This window comes from Myotis nattereri, assembly GCF_964212035.1.
Source record: "Myotis nattereri genome assembly, chromosome: 1".
NCBI lineage: Eukaryota > Metazoa > Chordata > Mammalia > Chiroptera > Vespertilionidae > Myotis > Myotis nattereri.
This window is the reverse complement of record NC_138075.1, coordinates 171,579,490-171,589,340: the sequence shown is the minus strand read 5'-3', so window position 1 is coordinate 171,589,340 and position 9,851 is coordinate 171,579,490. Positions and strand designations below refer to the sequence as shown.

At 42.7% G+C, this 9,851-nt stretch overlaps 1 pseudogene across 1 annotated transcript; it reads left to right on the top strand.

The window, feature by feature from the left end:
- Nucleotides 1–6,367: 6,367 nt before the first annotated feature.
- LOC308524624 (putative E3 ubiquitin-protein ligase UNKL) lies at nt 6,368–7,062 on the top strand (annotated as a pseudogene). Its single transcript has one exon. The product of its transcript is annotated as a putative E3 ubiquitin-protein ligase UNKL (transcript).
- Nucleotides 7,063–9,851: the final 2,789 nt, after the last annotated feature.

The following is a 9,851-nucleotide window of genomic DNA, read 5'->3' as shown; positions in this document are numbered from 1 at the left end:
GTGGGCAGACTTGAAACAATGGATAAATTAGTGGGCTGCATTTGTGGTGGCTAGGTTTGTATAGCTGATTAAAAGATTATTTAAAAGTTACATTATTTTAAATATAAATTACTTTCTATATGAATGTAATAACTTCCCTTCCCCTTTTGAAATTTTTTAAAGAAACTAATTTCGCATTTCAATTCAACTGCTGTCAGTTGGATACTTTTTGATCACAGCTAGACTACAGGGTGCCCGCATTGGGGCAAAGGCATTGTACACACATATTTGTATGTATGTATACCTGTATTGTATTTTATTTTTTTGTAGTTTAGGAATCAAGTTTGCTATGTTATATTACAAAATGAGTTTTCACCTTGGAAGAGAAAGTCAATTGTCTTTTAAGCCAAGAGTGGTCAGGTGACAGTGTCCAATGATACATAAATGGAAGCCAGTGGGTGGGGCTTTCTTGAGGTTTTTTGAAGGGATCTGATTTAGCTGGTTTGTTCAAATGGGATTATAATCAGAGAAATAATTTTACCATCATAAATTATTTAAGGCTCTCCTTAAAGAAAAATAAAGCATTTAGACTGAAAATCTAATGATAAATAGGTAAGAAACAGAAAAGAGCCTGCGGGTGGGTGGGTGGGTGAATGCCAAGTGGCAGATCTGTGTGGTTGACAAGGGCAGAGGAGACACCATTAAACTTGAGGATGTATGGGCAAAAGTTTTTCCACACAGAAATTCTTTCAAATGAAGACTGTTAATTCTACTTTTCAAATCTTATTTCATTATTTGTGTGTGCTTTATATATACTGGCTCTTCTTGCTGAGGTTTGGTTTCTCACAGCCCATTTATTCTCAGAATGTATCAGGAGAGTTGTTCCTAACCTCCCAAAGTTGTTGCCACAGAAACAATTATATTCTAGTTTGATGCCTACTCAGTATTGCCAAAACAGCTGAGTCTTAGCTCTAGTGTTTGATTTATGAATTCTTTCTTCAGTTTGTGTGGCAAATTGTGTCTAAGAACTTTAGCCTCCTTGTTCACAAAAGAGGTGAGTCAATCAAGCGAATGTTAAAAATAAAAGCAATACATTAGTGTAATGATGATTAAATGTGGAGTTTTTCTACTGGCGTCTTGAGCAGTTTAGCTCTGACAGGAACTCTGCTCCAAGGGGATGGCCTCCCTGTACTCAGTGCCCTGGTGTCCGCCACCTGCATCTAGTATTGTGTTCTGGTGAGGAGATTCAGGGGGAACTAACAAGTCAATTCTTTAATCTATCAAAACTAAAAAAAGAACTGCTGTGTTTACAGTTAAAACCCAAGCTGTAATGCAAGATGAAATCAGTACTTCTGTTTTTAATTTGCCAGCAAGAAAGATGCTACCTAACAATTGCCTCATAACAATTAATCTCAAAATATAGTGGCTTAAAACAAGTATTTATGTAGCTCACATGTCTACAAATTGGCAACGTGGACCGGGCTCAGCTACGTGGTTTTCTGGGGTAACCACTTGTGAATGGTCTGCTGCTGGCTTGGTTGGGGCTGGTTGGTTCAGGATTGCCTCAGCAGAGACTGTTCTTCTCTTCACGCGTGGCCTTCACTCATCTCCCGTGGCTAGCCTGGCCTTGTACACATGATGCCAGCAGAGTTCTGAAAGACAGTTACATGAAAGGCCTCTTGAGATCTCAGCTTGGAAATGGCACAGTGTCACTCCTTCCACATTTTCTTCACCAGGCCAGCCCAGGTATAGGCATACCTCAGAGATATTGCAGGTTCAGCTCTAGACCACAATAAAACAAGTATTACAATTCAGATAGTCATAATCCTTTTGCCGGCAGAGGATCTTGCCTTCAATATATATATATATATATATATATAAAAAAAAAAAGCAACATCTGTGAAGCGCAATAAAGTGAAACTCAATAAACAAGGTATGCATATACAGAGATGAGGAAATAGACTTCATTTTTCGATGGGAGGAGTTGAAAACCACATTGAAAAGGTCATGCATACAGAAAATAGTGAGGATTGTGGTCACTTTTGCTAACTACCCCCCTTGCTGTGGACAGGAAGATTGGAAGTCAATACTGGAACAGCTGACCTTGGTTGAGGGGAGCAACTTAGCTAGTATGGCATTCAGGTAAGAGATGATTTATGTGGTGTGGGGTGGTTATGAGGCAGAGAAGTGCTTATTTATTGATTTCTGCTTTGTCATCATACTTAACTTTTAGATCACATATTGTTTCATTGTTATTCTTTTATGAGGAAAAATAAGAAGTATTTCTGAAATGTAGAGCATGCAACTTTAGGCTTCAGTCAGCATTTAATAAACCTTTTCTTTAAAAGAGAGAAAAAGACGAGAGAGACATACAGACATTCAAGAGTGTTCTGCTAGATTAGCTTTATGTTGAAGATCTGTCAAGTCTATGATTTATTTAGATAGCACTTGTTTTGGGTATAATAATGAAATCATTGCTTTAGTCTACTGCATTCTCTCTATACTGCATTGTCCTCTATTATTATTTTGTTCAAGCAGGATACTATGCTGAAGTGAACCATGCAATAAATTGTATTGAAAAACATCAACAACAAAAATGTTCTGAAGTGTCATTTTCATTTCTGTTTGTACTATTCATTTAGAGTTATTACTTTGATAATATAATGTTTTTATGAGATAAAATTATAGATGACAACACAGATGAGTCAAATTAGCATGGTTTAATATAGTCAAGCAATCAACAGCATTAGTAAAAGCAGTGGATACTACAGAGATCTCCCAGTTCCATTCTTTTACATTGCAGTATTTAACTATTCTCAACACATTGCTATGATGCCCAAGGGTAATTCTTTAGTCTAAAAACATGACATTTGAGCATGACCTGAAGCAGGTATAGGAGTAAGCCAAGCTGATAGCAGGGGAAGGATAAAATCAAGCAGGTTATTGGTATCTTTTGGAATAGCAGCAAGCTGATCACTGTGGCTGGAGAAAATTGAATTAGGGGGAAAATAGAAGAGATTAGATCAAAGAGGAAAGGGGAGCAGATCATGTAGATGTTTTAGGCTGCTATAATGAGTTTGACTTTAATCTGGGATGTGGGAAGACAATAATAGAATTTTTAGCAAAAGATTGAAATGATTTGTTTTATTTATTAAAGGATCATTTTGCCTGCTCTGTTGGATTAGAACATGTATGTGTTGGAGAGGGGTAGTGAATAGACAACTATATAATGGAAGCTGGGAGTCAAATTTGGAAATGTGTTCTTTTCCCCTAAATTTATTTCCTCTCCTTTCTCTAATCATATATATATATATATATATATATATATATATATATATATATATATTGTTGGGGTCCAACCCCAGCAGGTCCAGGGGTTCCCAAAGGTGTGGATGGAGTCGGCGAAGAAGGAATGACACGGAGACAGCATTCAGTTGATCAGCAGCCTAGCCAGGTTCTCTAGCCAGGTTCTAGCCAGGATCTCCAGCCAGGTTCTGTCCAGGTTCTCTTGCCATGTTCTCTTGCTAAGTTCTCCAGCCAGGTTCTGTGTTTTATTGTCTTGTTGGATCTGTATTTACACCAGTTGATTTTAATCCTATCAATTTCTATTCCAAAGGTTAGGGTGTTTCTTATCTCCATTCCAGGGAGTAAAGATTAAAGTGATTACCCACCTGGCACTTAGTTAAGGGGTTTTACTGATAAAAATCCTCACCTGGGGAAACAACCTTTCTCCGGGAGGTTGTTAAACACATAGTATTAAGAGGGGGAGCAAACATATGCCATATATGCCAGGTCCCTTGAAACATAAGCTGTGTAGATGTTTCTTCCCTTCAGCGACTGTGTCAAGCAGCAAGGGTGGATTGGTTTCCAGCAATATATACATACATACATACATACATACATACACACACACACACTAGAGGCCCGGTGCACAAAAATTTGTGCACTGGCGGGGCGGGGGGGGGGTGTCCCTCAGCCCCACTTGTGCCCTCTCACAGTCTGGGACCCCTCAGGAGATAACAACCTGCTGGCTTAGGCCTGCTCCCGGGTGGCAGAGGGCAGGCCCAATCCCTAGGTGCAGCCCCTGGTCAGGCTCAGAGCAGGGCCGATTGGGGAGTTGGGGCGCTGCCCCCTGTCATGCACAGAGCAGGGCGGATCGGGAGGTTGCGATGCCACCCCTAATCATGTTCAGGGTAGGGCCGATTGGGGGGTTGGGGCACTGCTCCCTGTGACACTCAAGGCAGGGTCGATGGAGAGGTTGTGGCGCCACCCCCTGTCACGCACAGAGCAGGGTCAATCAGGGAGTTGGGGCACTGCCCCGTCACACACAGAGCAGGGCCGATCAGGGGGTTGGGGAGCTCCCCCCTACCATGCACAGAGCAGGGCCCATCAGGGGGTTGAGGAGCTCCCCCCTGTCACACACAGAGTAGGGCCGATCAGGGGGTTGGGGCGCCTTCCCCTGTCACGAACAGAGCAGCGTGGATAGGGAGGTTGTGGCCCTGCCCCCTGTCACACACAGAGCCACAGGGCAATCAGGGGGTTTGGTCGCTGCCCCCTGTCACGCTGCTCCAGGGGCCAGGAAGCCTCGCTGCTCAGCTGATCCCAGTGCTGGGAGGCATATTACCCTGTTACTATATAGGATAGAGGCCTGGTGCACGGGTGGGGACCGGCTGGTTTGCCCTGAAGGGTGTCCCTGATCAGGGTGGGGGTCCCCACTCTGGTGCCTGGCCAGCCTGGATGATGGGCTGATGGCTGTTTGCAGCTGATCACACCCCCTTCAGGGTGGGGGTCCCCACTGGGGTGCCTGGCCAGCCTGGGTGAGGGGCTGAGGGCTGTTTTCAGGCTGGCAGGTGACGGAAGCTCCCAACCTCTCCTTTTTTTCTTTTTCTTTTTTATTCTGGGATTTATTTACCTTCTATGGCTGTCACTGGAGCTGAGAGCTGGCTTTAGCTCTGAGGCTCGGCTCCAGCTCTGAGACCTCGGCTGCTGAAAGCAGTATCTGTGTTTGTTTGGATTCTATAATTGAAACACTGTTTCAGCTCCAGCCCGTCTGGCTGAAAGCAGGTTTCTGGGGATTGTTTAGCTTCTATATTTGCAACATTGTTTCTTAGAGTGCAAGCTCAGAGGCCGGCAGCGGCAGGCGGGGAACCTTGGCTTCCTCCGTCACTGGAGCAAGCAAGCCTCCTGTTCGCTTCAGCTGCCTGGCTGCCGGTTGCCATCTTGGTTGGCAGTTAATTTGCATATTGCCCTGATTAGCCAATGGGAAGGGTAGTGAAGTTACAGTTAATTAGCATGTTTCTCTATTATTAGATAGGATATATATATATATATATATATATATATATATATACACACACATATATATTTTTTCCCCTAATCCTTGCAAAGTATATTCCCCAGGATCCTTTGCTAGCATGTGTCAAGCTGAATTTGGTTAAGGAGAAACGCTGTTTTGAAGGTAAAGGCAGGAAAAAGGAAGAATGAGGATAGTTCTCCCTTCTCTCGTTTGCTTTTGGTGGTATTGTTAGTGGCTGCTGCACATGCTCCATGCTGCACATTCTGGGCAGATCACTCTGGTTGCCATTTTGATTGAGTGATCTTGGCTCGTAGGTTCCAGTAATACTACTTCTAGGGGTAAAGTAGCAGCTCCCTGCAGTAAATAATGTCTGGATGATCTTAGCTCTTCTGGTTGTTTTAGACGAATGTTTTTATAATTAATCAGCTTCTATTAATTCTCCACAGTAAGTTCTGTTATTCCACTGGATCTTACCTAATAGAGTGGGCTATTACAGTAGTCTAGACTAAAAATGATAGTGTCTTGGAACTGGTTGGTAGCAATGGAAGTGATGAGAAATCATTAGATTCAATAAATATTTTGTAGGTAGAATCAACAAGATTTCTACAAGTTTGATGAGTGTTGTGAGAGAAATAAGGAGTCAGAAATGACTCTAGCATTTTTTAAATGTAAAATTAAAAATAGCATAACTTGGGGCCGGGAGCCCTATTTGAATCCGCGGTGGTGGCGGTGGCAGCAGTGGAGCGGACGGTGAGTCAGCATCCGCAGCCCTGTGTCCTCTGGGAGTGGGCCATCGTTAGGCGAAGCTGCAGATCAACCGTGCGCCCCCCTCAGGTGTGGTGCGTCTCCCCAGGTTCTGCCTTAGATCTCCATCTTAGTGATGTAAGCCTCGCTCCCCTGGATAAGGAGCTGGACGAGCAGGACAGAAGTGACCTGGGACCCACAGGTCAGAGGTTGCTGCGGGACTCAGAGCCCGTCACCATTCCTGGCTGCCTGGCCCGCTCCCCATCCCTGCAATTCTCGTCATCCCTGTCCACCTCCCCGCTCAGCTCGCTGTCCCGGCCCTTGTCGGGGCCTCTTGTCTCCTAGGCCATGATGCCCCCCCAGCAGCCGCCACCCCTCAAGTCGGAGCCCAGGGTGCTGGGCTGCACGGCTTTGTCCCACAACTCCCTAGGTTTGAATGGCGTCCCTGGGAGCATCTGGGACTTTGTTTCCGGCAGTTTCTCTCCCAGCCGGTGCCCCATTCTGAATGCCGGCCCCACATCCACTGCAAGTGCAAGTCCAAATGGCGCCGAACTGGCACAGGTCGGGCGGCAGCTGAACGAGGCCAAGAGGAAGATCAGGCAGTGGGAGGAGTCCTGCCGCAAGTGAAGCAGGCCTGTGAAGCCTGGTAGCGGGAGGCCAAGGAGGCGAAGGAGCGTGCACTGGCAGCGGACAGTGCCCGACAGCTGGCACTGCAGAAGAAGGAGGAGGTGGAGGCCCAGTTCAGGCAGCTGCAGGAGGAGCTGGAAGGCCAGGGCATGCCCACACTCCCGGGGCTGCAGGGCTGCAGCGACATCGGTGCCATATCACTGCCCAAGCTACAGTCGCTGCAGAGTCAGCTACTCCTGGATCTGGAGGCGGTGGACCGGGTGATCTTCCAGCTCAGAGCGAAGCAGTGCGTGGTGTGCGGAGAGCCGGCCAGCACCGCCGTCCTGCAGCCCGGCCAGCACCGTGTGCTCTGCGAGCCCTGTGTGGCCAGTGCGCCTGAGTGCCCCTACTGCGAGGGCCAGCCCCTCCAGTGGTGACAGCAGCCATGGTGGCCTCACTTCCTGGTGCCACCGATGTCGGACCCCAGCCCAGCTGCATCGTTTCATGGTATTCTCGTAGACCTTAAAGGCAAACCCACCGCACCCACCTGCCTGCAGCCCAGGTTTCGGGTGGGCACAGTAATGACATGGGGTTTGCGGTCCTGACACTACTGTGACCACATCCTGGGAGTTCATGTCCCAGCCAAGCACTTTGTAAGCAGAGGAATTTACGTGGACGGTCTCAGCTGCTATAAGCTGCTTTCTAGGTTCATGTCTTTTTAATATGCCATATGAAGCTTTGTATGTGTACTGTGAACTTAAAGTATTTCCTATCAGTTTATTGTAATTCATAGTATGGTAAATATATTTGATTTCATATTCTGAAAAAAAAATGGCATAACTTTCATTAACTAAGATGAGATGTAGGTGAATAAGAGAACAGAGAAGAAAATCTGATCTTCAGTTTTGTATATGATATGTTTGAGATGTTTATTATTCACCTCATTGGAGATGTCAAATCTTGTTTTATATATATATATATATATATATATATATATATATATATATATATACACACACACACACATATATACTAGTACATCTAGTATTTGGAAGAGAGATCCAAACTGGAGACAAACATTTGGAAATCAACAGTTTTTATAATTATCTATTTAAAGTTATTAGGCTAGAGAAGATCATCCAAAAAAATAAGCATATATGAAAAAGAGAAGAATACAAAAAGTAAATGAGAGTTCCATTTACCACATCTTGAATTATTTAAAATCTTATAAATCAGTGCTGTCCAATACAACTTCCTGAAATGATCTGCACTATCTAATATAGTAGCTGTATTAGTTTTATATTTCTACTATAACAAGTTGTCTCAACCTTGGTGACTTAAATAATACAAATTTATTATCTTGCAGTTCTATACGTCAGAAGTCCAGCATGTCTCACTAGGCTAAAATCAAGATGTCAGCAGAGTTATATTTTTTTTCTGGAAGTTCTAAAGGAGAATCTACCTGTTCTAGCTTCCAAAGATCATCTACACTCCTTGGCTTGGCTACCTTTCTTCAACTCAAAGCCAGTAAGGCTTGTTGAATTATTTTCACATTTCTACTCTGATCATCTCATTATTTCTTCAACTTATAACAACCCTGTGATTACACTGGGCACACCTGAGTGATGTATTATCCCTATCTCAATGTCCTTAACCTTAATCACATTTGGAAAGCTTCTTTTGGTTTTTAAGGTAACACATTCTCAGGTTCTAGGGATTAACTTGGGTGTGGCCACAACTTTGTGGACCATTATTCATTCTAGCAGTACGGCCACTATCACCATATGGCAATCGAGCACTTGAAGCATGGCTAGTGCAGCTGAGAAAAATATTTTTTCTTTATTTTGTTTTAGTTAATTTAAATTTAAACTTAAATACCCACATGTGGACATGTAGATAGTGGCTGCCTTCTTGGATTAAGCAAATCTAGAAGAATAGGGGAGTGAATAGAATAGGGAAATGGTATAATCACAGACCAGCATTAAAAGCTGGTATGATTCAGAGTCATAAATTTAGGTAAGAGTAGCATAGTTGTATTTCTATAGTCCTTGTTTATCTAGTAATAGCAGCCATATACTTGTTTTGAAGATATATTATCAGAAAAAGATAACCACAAACCAAGGAAGATGAAAATTTGAGATTCAAGAAACAGTGATGAACAGAGGGGCCAGAAATATAATTATTGAGGCTGCCACTACAAAATTTAATATAATTCTTAATGGGGGATTCATTAAACAGAAGATCCATGATGTAATAAACAATTATAACACTCAAAATTGAAATTATAAATTACATTAAAAAACATAAACAAAGTAAATGCAACATAAGATGGCAGCAAGTTTAAATACTGATTAGGTAAATTCTCCTGTTTAACTTAAGAAAAAAGACAAAGAACATAATTAGTTGTTTTTAAGAACTACACTTAAATGACACACAAAAGTAAAAATTGAACAAAGAAATTAGAAGCCAGACAATACACAGAAAGAGAGTTCAGCGGAAGTGGGAGCCAGTCTTCTCAGTAGAGTTTTGGATTCACAATAGCTGTGAGGCTAAAAAAGCCCTTATCAAAACTAGCCAGAGAACATATATGCATAACCCATAGACACAGACAACAGTGTGGTGATGGCTAGAGGTTAAGGGGGCGGGGGGTGGGGGGTGAGCAGGGAACATGGTGGAGGTGGGCAAAGGGTGAGAGAAGAATGGGACATCTGTAAGAATCCACAAGAAAAACAAAGAAAAAAATTAATTACTAAAAATAGAGAAAGTGGTCCCCAGTTAATAGTTTCCCGAGATGTCTGGCAGAAGCAAATACAAATCTGTTAATTTTTTTTTTTTTTTTTTTTTTTGGTGGTGAGGGGCAATATGACTGACTATTACTGCCCATGAGTCTTCTAAAATAAAACCTGCAAATTTACATGTCCTTCTCATGAACCCTGAGAGTGCATTTTTTCCCTTTCAATGAGAAAAGCTTAGAGGAAGATATATATGTATATATATATATATATATATATATATATATATATATATATATATATTCATTCCAGTACTAGCAACATTAATCAAATTAATTGTCTGTTTATAATGCAGACCACGACCACAAAACATTTGCAAAAACTCAATAGCACAAAAGAGAAACACACAAGATTATAACTTTTAGCAACAGGTCTCTATCTCTAAAAGCCTAGGTAATTGAGGGTATATTGCAGAAAAATATATAATTTGCTAG